The 14783-nt window shown below is 45.0% G+C and overlaps 1 protein-coding gene across 1 annotated transcript in view; it reads right to left on the bottom strand.

Moving 5' to 3' along the window:
- The window catches only part of SPON1 (spondin 1), a 271260-nt gene that overhangs the window by 164959 nt on the left and 91518 nt on the right, over window positions 1–14783 (bottom strand). The window lies entirely within an intron of this gene.

The raw sequence follows: 14783 nt of genomic DNA, 5'->3' as shown, positions 1-14783 counted from the left end.
CTCCAACTTCTAGCATCAGTACAACTGTCTCACACAACTCTCCCATATCCAGCTTCCTTTGGCCTATTGTTCTTCGTCCTAGGATGCTGTATTATCATCCAGCTAGGTGAGAGGAGTGGGAAAATGTCTCCCCAACTTCCTGGAGAGCACCATCACCTAGTTGTAGCTATTGCAACTTAGCTCACTTTTTGATAAGCTGATGAGAAGACAAGTGGTCAGGTAATGCCATTTTTCTTACAAGGAAACTTGTGTGACCAGTTCAGCAGTGTCTTCTACTACATCCTAATCCCCCCTGGATAAGGAGTCATGGAGAGGGAAGGGATCCAAGAATATCACCCAGATTACCCCTCTAAACTCACAACACTGCATTTTCCCTACTTCTACACACTACATCATTCCTCCAAGTCTGCTGATACCTCTTCCCTGCATGACAATTGTGTCATTTTGGAGAATGAGTTTACTGTTAATATATACAGGTAGGTAGTCGTGTTGGTCTGCCACAGTAAAAAAAAAAAAAAATAATTAAAAAAAATCCTTCCAGTAACACCTTAGATACCAACTAAGTGTGCATGCATGCTTCTTCAGATACACTGAAATAGAAGTCACCAGACCCTTATATATAGTGAGAGAGTGAGGAGGGGTATTACTCAGAAGGGTGGTGGGAATGGGTGATTGGCTGATGGGTATGGGAAACCTGTTGATGACTGTTAACAACTGCAATTAGACCTAAAGGAAAAAGAAAGGGGTGAGATGGCTAAAGATAGCTTTGTCATGTATAATGAGATAAGAATCCAATGTCTTTGTTCAGACCAGGTCTCTCCCTTGGTTTTGAGTTTGGTAATGAGTTGCAATTCAGCAACTTCTCTTTCCAGTCTATTTTTGAAATTCCTTTGTAGTAAGACAGCTACTTTGAGATCTTGTATAGAATGTCATGGGAGATGGAAGTGTTCTCCTACTGGTTTCTCTGTCTTGTGATTCCTGATATCAGATTTATGTCCATTTATCCTTTGGTGTAGGGTTTGGCCTGCTTGTCCAATATAAAGAGCTGAAGGGCACTGTTGGCATTTGATTGCATACACAATGTTAGAAGATGAGCAATTCAATAGTCCTGAGATGGTATGTTTGATGTTGTTGGGGCCAGTAATGGTGTTGTCTGGGTTTATGTGGCAGCAAAGTTGGCATCTGGGTTTATTGCAGGCTCTGGTACCAGTGTCCATGTTGAGTCCTGTTGTTGTATTATTGTGGGTGTGGAGTTGTTTAAGATTGGGTGGCTGTCTGTAGGCGACGAAAGGTCTTCCTCCCAGAGCTTGAGAAAGAGAACTGTCATTGTCTGTTAGTATATAGTTCTCATATTATTTTTACATTAAAAAATTCCTTCCAGTAGCACCTTAGAGACCAACTAAGTTTGTTCTTGATATCAGCTTTCGTGTGCATGCACACTTCTTCAGATACCAAAAGCTCATACCAAGAACAAACTTAGTTGGTCTCTAAGGTGCTACTGGAAGGATTTTTTTTTTATTTTTTTTTATTTTTTATTTACTATGGCAGACCAACACGGCTACCTACCTGTAACTAGTTTCACATTAGTTTCAATGTAAGAAACTAATGCAAGTCCCTTTGCTTTAGTTTCTCACCTTCATTTTAGTTTCCTGCATTTGTTTTACTTACGAGGCACAGTTTTACAAATGGATACATTCCTAAAGTTGAAAAGAGGCACTGCTGTGTATTGTATACTGATGCATTTCTCTGTATAAAGTTGAAAGACTTGCGAAACTGACATAGCATGTCAAGTGTCTCTTCTGAAGCAAAGAAACGACGGTTCAATGTCTGCAAGAAGTCTCCAATAATCAAATAGGGAGGCTTTTGTCTAATCTGTCCACAGTTTGGCAGGCCTGTTGCACAGAGATGGTAACAGATTGCCTACAAATTTCCCACCATCTGAACTGAAATAGTTACAAGCGGGAGAAATTTCACTGGGTCTCCCACTTAAATCAATGAGAAGCTTATGGGATGTGTGTCTTTTTAACTGCCTATAAGATGGGTACCCTTTCACCAATCTATATGAAATATGGTAGATATGATAATTAAGGCAAAAAAATGCATGCCATTTGGATGGAAAGCACCAGTGTTACAGGCAGCCCTGGCTCTTCATTGAAATTAATGTAAAAACAAAGATGAGGTAAAACTAAAACAAAGATTAAAATTAATTTGTCAATAACTAACGTGAAACACAATCAATGCAAATAAAATGAAAGTAACATTAGGTGGCCTTTAGAAGACCAAACTAATTCAGATGCAGGCATAGAGGTTATTCTTTCTTTCTTTATTACATCTATACTAAAAGATATATATCTATACATCTATACTAAAACGTTTCCCCTTTCTTAGATGATACCAGGGCAGGTCACATTGTGGTGTGAAAAACAAAACAGGAATTAGGTAAAGGTAACGAGACCTTTATAGGGACGCGGGTGGCGCTGTGGGTTAAACCACAGGGCCTAGGGCTTGCTGATCAGAAGGTTGGTGGTTCCCCAACGATGGGGTGAGCTCCCGTTGCTCAGTCCCAGCTCCTGCCCGCCTAGCAGTTCGAAAGCACGTCAAAAGTACAAGTAGATAAATAGGTACCACTCCAGTGGGAAGGTAAACGGCGTTTCTGTGCGCTGCTCTGGTTCGCCAGAAGCAGCTTAGTCATGCCGGCCACATGATCTGGAAGCTGTACTCCGGCTTCCTCGGCCAGTAATGCGAGATGAGCGCCGCAACCCCAGAGTTGGACACGACTGGCCTAATGGTCAGGGGTCCCTTTACCTTTACCTTTAAAGAGACCCCTGACTATTAGGTCCAGTTGTGGATGACTCTGGGGTTGTGGCGCTCATCTTGCTTTACTGGCCAAGGGAGCCAGCATACAGCTTCTGGGTCACGTGGCCAGCATGACTAAGCCGCTTCTGGCGAACTAGAGCAGCGCATGGAAATGCTGTTTACCTTCCCGCCGGAGCAGTACCTATTTATCTACTTGCACTGGTGTGCTATCGAACTGCTAGGTTGGCAGGAGCAGGGACCGAGCAACGGGAGCTCACCCTGTCGTGGAGATTCGAACCGGCGACCTTCTGATCGGCAAGCCCTAGGCTCTGTGGTTTAACCCACAGCGCCACCCGCGTCCCTATAAAACAGCAATTAGGAGAGGATATAAACAAAATTCATCAGCCATACAAGCACTCATGGAGCCTCATGTCCCATTAATGAACAAGCAATCTTTGTCTAATGTCAGCATAAGAAGAGCATTGGCACCAGTGATACTGTACTTCCAGGGGGAGGGAATGGCAGAATCTGGATGCCCCCTCTCAGAAGGTCCTATCTTGGGTTACCACCTGATGTATATTCAAGCTCACTGGAAGTTCTGTATGCAGAGAAATTTGGGTTGCGGCTGTGGCGGAATATCTATTCTACATTCTGCAACTGACTTCTGATGTTCTGACTGAAGGAATATCCATGATAATTTATGAGGTAAAAGGCCCTACCTTCTGTCACAGCTAGAAAACCGTGCTTGGCATTGTGGGTCACACGTGGGACCAGCCTTGGGGAAGCTAATATGGTACATGGTTTGCCAGAAAACATAAGACTAGACAAACTTGCCCTCAGAATTTGGATGCCCTGCAGGTCATCTTGCTGCCTCCTTGCTTGCCTGTCACTAGACTGTGCACAGTAGCTTGGAGGTGGCTGGGGAGTAAGCCTTATGTTGCTGAGCTGCTCACTCCTTCCGCTTGGAGCAGCAGCTACAAAGCAACATAGTGCTATTAGTGTTTAGCAGCTGTTTTACGGTCCCTGCAGGCCTGGCGCCAGAAACAAATGTTCCACCCGCTCAAAAACTGGGCCAAAAAGTTTCAGCATGAAGAAGGCAAATGAGAAATGGATATCTGAAATAAATGGAGAGAACAGAATATGTTTCCTTCACTATTGGAATGAGGAACCAGAAAGAGTTATGGGAGGAGAAGGTGTGTGGAAATTGTGCAGACTAGAATAACTTCGTTGGGTGAAACAATGGAGAAGAAAAACAGAAATGCTTATGCAGAACAAATGAAGGGCATGCAAACTGAAACAGCTGAAGGTGAACAACAGTACGGAGGCAAAATAGGAGAAAAACATGCCCCAATAGATCGGAAAAGAAATGAAGATCCAATTTTAAGCTTCATTAGGAAAAACTACTGGAAAATACATAGCAAGCAAATAAAATGATTGCCACCCCTCCCCTATGATGCATGACTTAACAAACAAGCACATCTGTGATATCCAGTGTAGGTCTATTTTGAGTGTAACTTAGTTGCATAATATTCATATGTAAGCTGAATAAGTTCGTAACTGGTGCTTTGCTATGGGAATTGTTTCCTCTTGTTGTTTCATTTCATTCCCACTTCATTTCTTAAACGAAGCTTTGCTATCATTCCCTACAGATTTAAGTGGACATATCACAGTGGAACTGAAACATTTACATTTTTAACAGAACTGGATGCAATTTGCAAATAGCTCCTTCTGTGAAAATGAAGCCTAGAGAATTTCAGAGAAATGGGTCAAGGGGTATGCTAGGCACTTTGGGATTGTGAGCATTTAAAAATGTCTTTGCTGCCCTGGCACCAGCTTTTTTTTTTTTTTTGAGATATTGGCATGAAATTCACATGGAATGTTAGAGGTGTAAAATCTTGGCAAAATTGAATAGGCATTATGGTTGGTTCAGGTTTTAAACATCAAAAGGAGAATTTGAGGTTTATTTTAATAATTATAGGCCCAGTTAGCATAAATCCACAGAAGATGCTAGACATGACAATTAGAATGCTAAGCTTGTTTACATTCAGCCACCCCAAGCCAAGTTGATTTGACAGTGACAAAGGTAGGCATAGACTACCTGCCGCCCTCCCCAAAAAGCAGCTCCTAAAATGCAAATGAAGCTTTGTTAAGCAAAAAGGCTTCATTATCCAAGCACTTCAAGATTTTCATCCCTGCCTTTTTGTCTCCTGCTTTGTTAAAATGACTACAAAGCACCCCTGATTCCTTCTGGAGCTGAATAGCAGGAGTGGATGTATGACTGTGATGGCTATATTAGGTGAGAGTGACCAGTTGGCTTCCCTGATCTTGCCCCACCCTGCCCTGCAATACCCTGGTAAGTTACAATTATCAAGTGCCCAAAGGGTGGCTGAAGAAAACACATTGTTGTACAACAAACATATTTCATGTTGTCTGATGGATAGGACTATGGGGTTGCCATATTTCAAAAAGTGAAAATCCGGACACAAAAGTTGTTGTTGAACTTCTTCTTTTTTTAGTTTCTTAGCTGTTTTTAATGAAATTAAAGCGATTTCCACCCCGACACTGTTTGTGACTGCCGTATTCGGTTTAAGATCAGGTTTCACACATAATAACCAAATTTTATGAATTCAGGACTGGCGTAGCATTTCAATGCACCTGTACTGTTTGCAGCTCAGTTCTTTGGACTGAAGCTCATTCAGTAGGCAACTGAAATAGGCCAATATCTTCACTGCAATATTACGTAAGGGGGAAATATTTGAAATACAACCATTTTTCACACTGTCTGGGAGCACATATGATCAATGCAAGGCAATGACTGTCAAGCTCATAACTCATGCTCTTTACTAATATTCTACACCAACTATGTTATTTGCATTTTAAAAGGTATGCAGCAACCAAAATATTCCCTCACAGAAATAAAGAAACAGTAACAAAAGCCTAGTTTGAATCTCTCTTAAGAGTCTAGGGCTGCCATACATCTGGAATTTCCCGGACACAGACGGAATACGGCATGTTTACCCATTTGGAGTGAATACCATTGAGTTCAATAGATTCTACTCTCTACCAAATACACTTAGGAGTCAGACACAATCCTTTGTTTTCTGCTTGTTATTACATCCCATTGATGTAATCAGACTTGGGGCTCTCCCAAACTTCCACTTGCCCCATGCCCAGCAAACACTGGGCTGAGCTGTTTTTCATTTGTTTACAGTTGAATCAGAACAAATATCCATCTGCAGAAAAACGGGTTGATGTTTGTTATGATTCGGCAGTAAACAGCAGATAAAAAGGGGGTTTCCCCAGGGGAAAGTGGTGGGACGTGGAAGTGTGCATGAGTCCTTATTTCCAGACCAGTATATAGTATATTAAAGCTTATAGTGTATATTAATCTTATATAGTGTACTAAAACGCTTTGCCGCTAAACACCAATGCAACTGAAACAAAACACACTACAGTATTAGGAAGATTTTCCAGAGCTGAAGCTACACCCCCAGGCTGCCATCTATGCCTTCTAATAAATGATTCAGCTGCACTCAAAGCTGTGTTTTGTTATTTCAAGTCTCAAGTGTTTTCAGGCGTTTGGTTTAGAAGTGTGTTTTGGATACTGCCAAGAACAGACCTTAAAAAATTAGATCTGGATTAAAGTGCACTTTGGATGACAAACTAGTAAATAAAAGTTTGCAAGTAACTCAGAGGGAGACATCATCAGCAAGCTTAAGTGCTGGTATCTTATTTATAAGCTAGTAATATTAATGCTCTCAGGGCAAAGGGAAAGCTGAGCTCTCTTTAAAGCTTTTTATTTCCATAGAAATCTAATAAAGCCAGCACTTTTAGTCAAAGCTTATTTTCAATAGGCATAAAAGATTGTTCCTTAGAAACTCCAGAACTACATGGTAAGGATTTAACAACTTCCATCTTTTCAAGGAGTGACTGGAAATTAATAAATGACAGCATTAAGTATTTTTAACCAACAGTTCTACCAGATGCTCAGTATGAGAAATCCTCTAAAATTAACATAACAAGTGAAATATAACTTGATAAACAATTCTAAAATTTAATAGATTTATAGGAACTGTCCAGCAAGGAACATATTTATGGACATTTCTGCCGTATCATAATGGCAAACACTCTACAGTTCTCCACAGTCCAGATTGAATAAGGTTTTGTTTCATTTAATAGTTTCAGAGCCTCTGCGTAATAAACAGCAATTTTGACAGGTACTTTTCATTTTTAAAATCCCGGGTATGTAGGTGGGTGGAAAAGCTTTCTGGCCTCCCAGGAATTTATAGTTACAATTTGCTGTTGGTTGTTCTGCAGGGGTTAGTGCTGTCTCCATTAGTGTCAAAATCAGCTGCTAATATCACATTTCTGGATGACAATAAAGCAAAGAGAATAATTCTTGCTGCTAAAGTACCAGGACTTTAAAATGTTCATATTTATGAGGTGAGGCCGCATAGGAATGCAGGCAAGTAAAGAAGAACGAATGCTCTTTCTGGTGTGTTTTATATCACTATCATAAAGCTTAACAATATTTAATCCTTAACTTATTACCTGACAGCTGAGCAAAAATTATCGTGATCACTACATTCTTATTTATCACTGGACTGCTCTTAAGTGTACAAAGTGCTAGGAAATGGATAGCTTGTTTATCCTGTGAGGTAGGCCGCTTGTATACCACTCAATTTTCAAAAGGGGAGGATTCCAGATGATAATGGGACATCCTGGCTGGTAATACTTGGGAACCCATGTTCCCCATAAATGAATCCAAAAAACTATTCCTTGTTCTCCACAGGATTCCAGATGTTTGTACCATCAGAAAGCCAGGCTCTCGGCTGACTTTCAGCCAGCTTATACACATGCTTATTTCACAGTAAGCCACATTGATTTCAATTATTGTCTAACACAGTGATGGCGAACCCGTGGCACGCGTGCCACAGCTGGCACGCAGAGCTCTCTCTGCTGGCACGCCAGGGGCGGGGAAATGGCGCCGCCGCGCTGCTCTGCTCATGCGTCCTGCCAGCGCAGGCGCAGCAGCGGACAGCAGCAATTTCCCTCCTTGGCGCCTGTGGTGTTTGGCTGCTGCTGCTGCGGAGGATTCGACGCGAGGCAACGACGACGGCGAGGTAACAGCAGCGGCGGGCTGGGCCAGGGGCGGCGGGTGAGGGGGAAGCCCTCCTTTTGAGCGCTGCGAGCGGGGGTGGGGGGAGCCGCGCGGCCCCGCCGGCGATGCCATCCCTAAGTAAAACGGCAGTGCTATGTATGTTCGGGTGGAAGGAAGGATGGAAGGAGGCAAATGTGGAGCTCTTTACTTAAACATGTGCACACAGGGTTGGTGCATTGGAGGAGTAGGCGGCCACCTCCCCTTCCATCCGAGCGGTGTTTGGGATGGCGCGAAGAAAAGTCTCGCTAAGACCCAAGCCGCCAAGGGGCGCGCGCCCCCGCGCAGGGGTAGGCGGAGCTGTGCAGGAGCTGAGCGGCGTTTGCTTCCCACCTCGCACTGCCGGGTGGGCTTTTCTTCCCAACCGCCTTCACAGTCCGGGAGGCGCCGTTGCTGTGGTGGCCGCTCTCACATGTCTTTAGCTACCTCCTCCGACTGCCCGAGCGCTCTCCGGTAAGGAGGAAGTCAAACCTCGAAGAAAGGGCAGGAGCTGCATTTGGGAAGGTTTGGGATGCAACCGCTATGGTTCCTCCCTTTGCCCAGTTTTTGCAAAACAAAAACAAAACCCCCACACATAATAAATAAAAAACCCACTGGCCCTTTCCTGCGTTCCGTTTTCTGGGAACGGTCTGTCTCCTCCCTCTGCAAAGTTGTATGCAGATGCGGAGAGGAGGGCAGCGAATAACACCGGAGTTCATGCAGGGAGAACTAACTCTCAAAAGTCTTTCTCTCTCTTCTCTTCCCTTCCTCCCCCCCCCTCTACTTCCTTAAAGGTAAATTACATGCATCAAGGCAGCTTTGCCTGTATCACATTCCGCGGATTGATTGCTTATGTATTTACACACACCAGCACAGTCGTGGGCGAAATTTTATTCAGTGTACCCAAAATAAAATAACTCTTTGAACCTGCTGCCCATAACCTTCTATCGATCTGGCTATGAATAATAGGTTGAGAAAGATTCAAAGAACAAATGAAGGGTTGTACTGGTATGTATATTATTTCCTCAGAGCAATCCCAGTGAAATAAGTGAACTTAAGGCCATTTAATTGCAGTGTTGGCACTTTGAAATAAAAAAGTTGGTTTTCCACTGCAGTTTGGGCACTCGGGCTCAAAAAGGTTCACCATCACTGGTCTAACATGTCAATAGAGCATCGAAGTGTACAAAATGACATATAATTCTATGCAATCTGTCCACACAGCATCCTATAGGATAGGGTGGGCTGTGAGATAGTGATATCTAGGCTAGCTGGAGAACTCTGGGCTGCCCCCTCTTACAGAGAAGGTTAAGGGGTGATATGATAGCCATGTTCAAATATATAAAAAGGATGTCATATAGAGGAGGGTGAAAGGGCAATGGATTCAAACTACAAGAAAGAAGATTCCACCTAAACCAGTGATGGCGAACCTTTTTGAGCCCGAGTGCCCAAACTGCAGCGGAAAACCAACTTTTTTATTTCAAAGTGCCAACACTGCAATTAAACCTGAATATCGAGGTTTTTAGTTAGAACATTGACAGAATTTTTATATCAAATAAATAAATGGATCACTTTAACAGAATATGTGCTAAAATTAAGCTGCTGGTCAGGCAGATATATGTGTTAGCATAGTGGAAATAACTCATCTTATGCACAGTCTCTGAATAGCAGTAACAGATAGAGATTATAGTGCTGCTCCAAAAGGTTTTCTTTTTCTTTTTCCTTACAAGCATTTCTAGGGGCAAGCAAGATGTGATGTTAAATGTGTCTTTGCATCCAGTGTGCTGGCTTGCTGTTATTGTTTTAAATGCAAATAGCATCAATTGGGGCAGTTGATAATAATCAGGGCCACAGCAGATGGAGAGTTCAACCCTTTCCACACCTGTTGTGGTCCTTTGAAATTGCTATTTGCATTGGTAGGAAATCCAAATGTTAACACGGGAGGCTCTCTCCAAAGCAAATTAGGAATTGACCTCAGAAGAGCAACAGTCCTTAGGGCTGCAGCATGGGAGGAAATGGTTAAATTGCCTCTCCATGCCTGCTGTGTCCTTCATAAATATCCCTTTTGCCCCCAGCAAGAAGAGATGTTTTTACAATGCAAACCCACATCCCATCAGGAGAATATGCAATGCGGAGGGGAGAAAAGAAAAGAAAAAAGTGGAGTGGAGAAGGCTGAAGGAAATATATCTGGGGCTGGAGTGGAAGAAATGGAAAGGACGCAAAGAGGAGCAGGAAAGGAGGAAGGGAAAGGGACAGAAAGCGAACGAGAATCAGGAGGAGGCTGAAGGAGACCAGCAGCGCAAAAGGAAGGGAATATGAGGAGCGAGGGGAGAGAAAAAGGGCGAGAAGGGGCGAAGGTGCCCGAGGGAGGGGCAACAGAGAGAGAGAGAGACGGCCGGGTGCGGATGGAGGGAGGGAGGCAGGGAGGCGCGAGAGGGAAGAGCGAAGCCTGACAGGCAGCAGCACAGTGAGCAGCGGCGTCTCCACTGCAGCCCGCTGCTGTGAGCGCGCGACAGGCGCTTCTCCTTCGCCTCTGGGACAGGAGCTGCCTTGGGCAAGGGGGGGGCAAAGGGAGGAACTTGGGCGGCGGGGACAGCAACCTCCTCCGCCTCCACTTCTTCTCCGCTCCTCTCTCCCGCCCCGCTTCTTCCTCAGCATGACGCCAATCATTTTTGCTGGGGGGGGCAGCTGGCTTCTAGGGGGGGCAGCTGCCCCCCCTCGGTACGCCCATGGCGGCGGAGTGAGGTAGATGGCGGGGAGGCTGTTCCTGCGGGCGCCCCGAGCCCTGTTACACCGGCCAGTCTGCGCTCCCCGCAGAGCCTTTTGTTGTTATAGAATCCGGCGAACAGCTGATCTGTAGCGCCCGCCGGTAGTACCTGTTGTTTTTTTATTATTATTTATGTGTGGGGGTTTTGTTTTTGTTTTGCAAAAACTGGGCAAAGGGAGGAACCATAGCGGTTGCATCCCAAACCTTCCCAAATGCAGCTCCTGCCCTTTCTTCGAGAAGTTTGACTTCCTCCTTACCGGAGAGCGCTCGGGCAGTCGGAGTAGGTAGCTAAAGACGTGCAAGAGCCACCACCACAGCAACGGCGCCTCCCGGACTGTGAAGGCGGTTGGGAAGAAAAGCCCACGCGGCAGTGCGAGGCGGGAAGCAAACGCCGCTCAGCTCCTGCACAGCTCCGCCTACCCCTGCGCGGGGACGCGCGCCCCTTGGCGGTTTGGGTCTTAGCGAGACTTTTCTTCGCGCCATCCCAAACACCGCTCGGATGGAAGCGGAGGTGGCCGCCTACTCCTCCAATGCACCAACCCTGTGTGCACATGTTTGAGTAAAGAGCTCCACATTTGCCTCCTTCTATCCTTCCTTCCACCCGAACATGCATAGCACTGCCGTTTTACTTAGGGATGGCTTTGCCGGAGGGGCCGTGCGGCTCCCCCCCCTCGCAGCGCTCAAAAGGAGGGCTTCCCCCTCACCCGCCGCCCCTGGCCCAGCCCCCGCTGCTGTTACCTCGTCGCCTCGCGTCGAATCCTCCCCAGCAGCAGCAGCAGCCAAACACCACTGGGACAGGCGCCAAGGAGGGAAATTGCTGCTGTCTGCTGCTGCGCCTGCGCTGGCAGGACGCATGAGCAGAGCAGTGCGGCGGCGCCATTTCCCCGCCCCTGGCGTGCCAGCAGAGAGAGCTCTGCGTGCCAGCTGTGGCACGCGTGCCACGGGTTCGCCATCACTGACCTAAACATTAGGAAGAACTTCCTGACAGTGAGAGCTGTTCGGCAGTGGAATTTGCTACCAAGGAGTGTGGTGGAGTCTCCTTCTTTGGAGGTCTTTAAGCAGAGGCTTGACAGCCATCTGTCAGGAATGCTTTGATGGTGTTTCCTGCTTGGCAGGGGGTTGGACTGGATGGCCCTTGTGGTCTCTTCCAACTCTAGGATTCTATGATTCTATGATTTAAGCGCACATCTAAGTTCATTAGCTCTGGCCATGTCAATTGAATTGAATTCCTTTCGACCAAGGTGTTGAGTTGTGATCATGAGTACCCATACTTAGAAGTAAGTTTCATTTACGACATCTACTTAATTTTTTTTTTAAGTTCAGTTTGAAGCTTGGGCCCATGTACGCCCTTTGCCAAAATTGTTGGCTCTGGCACCCAGGGGTGCTGACATTGTCCCCTAGGGCCAGTACCCTCCATCACCCCCAAATCAAGTCTGATTCCTGGGACATGACAACCCTCAAGCTCTCGGTGCCTCACAATCAGTTCATCTATGCCTTCCTATATATCTCACTAAATTTAAAAAGCACACACACACAATGTGATGTACCTTGTACCTTGTTGTATCTTCTGGACCACCTGACTGAAAATTACTTTTCAAATTGGCTGGCTGCAGGAAGAAGAAAATGTGGGTGATTTACTTTCTTTCAGCTACGTTGGATAAGTGTTGGTGGAGTCTCATTGGTATATATTTCTCTCTAGAAATCAGGGCTTTTTTTTCAAGCTGGAACTCACCAGAACTCAGTTCCAGCACCACAGGTGGGCACCATTGCTGTTCTAAGAGAATAGGGAAGGTGTTCGTGGTGAGTTCTTTTTCAAGAAAAATGGCACTGCCAGAAACTAAGACGTGATCAGAGTCCGAGATGCTCATTTGAATATGTAGCTTGGCAAGCATAATTAAACAAAAATACTACTTGCATACCACATGTCCTCACATCAAGCAATTTTAATAGCTGCTTAATAGCTGCTTAATTTTTAATGCATTACATCATTACAAGCATTTTACTTCACTGTCATTCTTTTAACCCACTACCCAAGGGATTGTTAGGTGGCCAGATTGAAATATCAATTGTAACACTAGCCTAGTCTGTTTTATGCTTAAGAACAACTCATATTTATTCATTATCCTTAGAACCGAGTAAACAAAGCAAGGAACTCAGTGCCAATGAAGTAGCAAAATAACTTCATCTACGTATACAATTCTTTGACAAAGGCCAAAAGACCCATAAACTTGATAAATGCCATGTCTCAGATGTCTTCTACGTCTACAATCCTATAGAATCTCAGCTGTGAAACTTGCCAACCGTTTTAATTTGTTCCACAATCTCAGCTTCACAGCCACAAATTCAAGCCACAAATTTTAATATGTCAATATAAACTCCTTTATTAACGTGCACAGTTCTATATCTGAACTAGGCAGCATTCAACTTAATAAAGTTGAGACAAAAATCTATGTAGAGTGTAGACTATATCAAATAACAATTGATATGTTGACAAAGTTCTGGCTGCATCAATGCCAGCTAGCTGCACAGGGACACGGCAATATTAGAAAATAAAATTATACACAAAGCCCTTAAACTTTGGTAATATGTTGGCCATTGTGTGATCTTTATTAAAGAGAAAATAAATGTGACTCAAACTTCCAGGTCATTTGCTTGGCTTCATTGTCATCGATGTGAAGCCAATATTTAAAGATCAAACGTGAGATCTGAAAGGAAAGTCCAAATATATTGAGCAAAGAACTATAAAATGGAAGGAATCTGGTATCTACATGCATTTGTTCAGATATGCTCTGGGTTTCACCTGGATCCAAGAACTCAGCTGTGCATCTGGGGACTCCAAGATAGAGAACTGCAGGCAACAGCCAGAAGCAACCAGAGGGGGGAGGGCAACAGGGCTGCATTGCTGACCTGGCTCCCCTATGCCACACATCACTGCCAGTTACCAAGAGAGGGAGGGGCAAGGCAGTGGGGAGCTGGGTGCAGTGTGGGTGCAGCAGCAGAGCCAATTCAATGTCCATGATGTTGTATCTCACCACACCAAGCTCCCTTCTGCCTTATCCCTCACCCTCTTGTAACCAGCAGCAACACACATCACTGGGAAGCCACAACAGCAGTTCAGCTCTGCCCACCACTGCCACCACCTACTGCAAACACTACCTGACCATTTTTCTCCAAATATCAGGAATCAGGTGTATGTTAAATGTATCTGTGGGAAATTTATGAGCATTGAAAAGAACAGTGCTGAGATCCAGAGGTGCTTCAAAGGTCCAGGTGATTTTGGATCACTGCAAATCAGGGTTTGATCCACTTTGTGCACTGATTCAGGAATTCAAAACTTTTTGCAACATGGTTTGAGTCTATATTTAATCTTACTGTTTTTCCTATGGGGTTGCCCTATGGGGTGTTAGGGGATATGTAGCACCACTGGTTGGGGACATGTCATGTTCCTTCTGGGTTAGTTTGTCTATCTTTAGTCCCCACCTTGCGCCCCGCTCTCAACTATCAGCCTGCCACAATGGCCACACTCTGGGAAATGGCTTTGACTGCCCAGCTAGTTGAGGGGAGGGTAGCCGATGGGTCTCAAACCGGTGAAATAGAGACTTGTCTTTCCCCTGCATGCAAAACCACACTCAGGAGGATTGAACAGACAAGACCAAGAGTGGGTCCAATGATCAATAAGGCAGCCACTGCATGTGGTATTGAGAGAAGTGTGGGGCACATGGGGCCCGTCAACCTGGGAAAGTAGCCCATCGAGGAGAAGGAAAACTCTGATCCTAAACCTCTGCTGCCTTGAAGAGAAGCAAAGCCTAAGGAGTAAACCCTTCACAAATCTGGAGTCTTTAAGATGCTTGGGTGGCACCTTGTCTGCCTCCTTCCAGCAACTGCTGCAGCCAAGCTGGTGCCAAATGTATTGCTCTGCTTTCCTTTGGACCACGTCAGCAAGGCCAAAAGGGGGGTCTTGTCGTCTGGACAGCCCAGGACCTCCATACACACTGGCTAGGCTTGCGCCTTGGGAAGGTCACTTCAGTGCTGCTAAATCCAGTGGTTTGACTTCAACCCCAGAGGTGCATTTCATTGTCTCTTGAG

This window comes from Lacerta agilis, chromosome 1, assembly GCF_009819535.1.
Source record: "Lacerta agilis isolate rLacAgi1 chromosome 1, rLacAgi1.pri, whole genome shotgun sequence".
NCBI classification, from domain to species: Eukaryota; Metazoa; Chordata; class Lepidosauria; order Squamata; family Lacertidae; genus Lacerta; species Lacerta agilis.
This window is presented reverse-complemented; position numbering and strand designations above follow the sequence as displayed.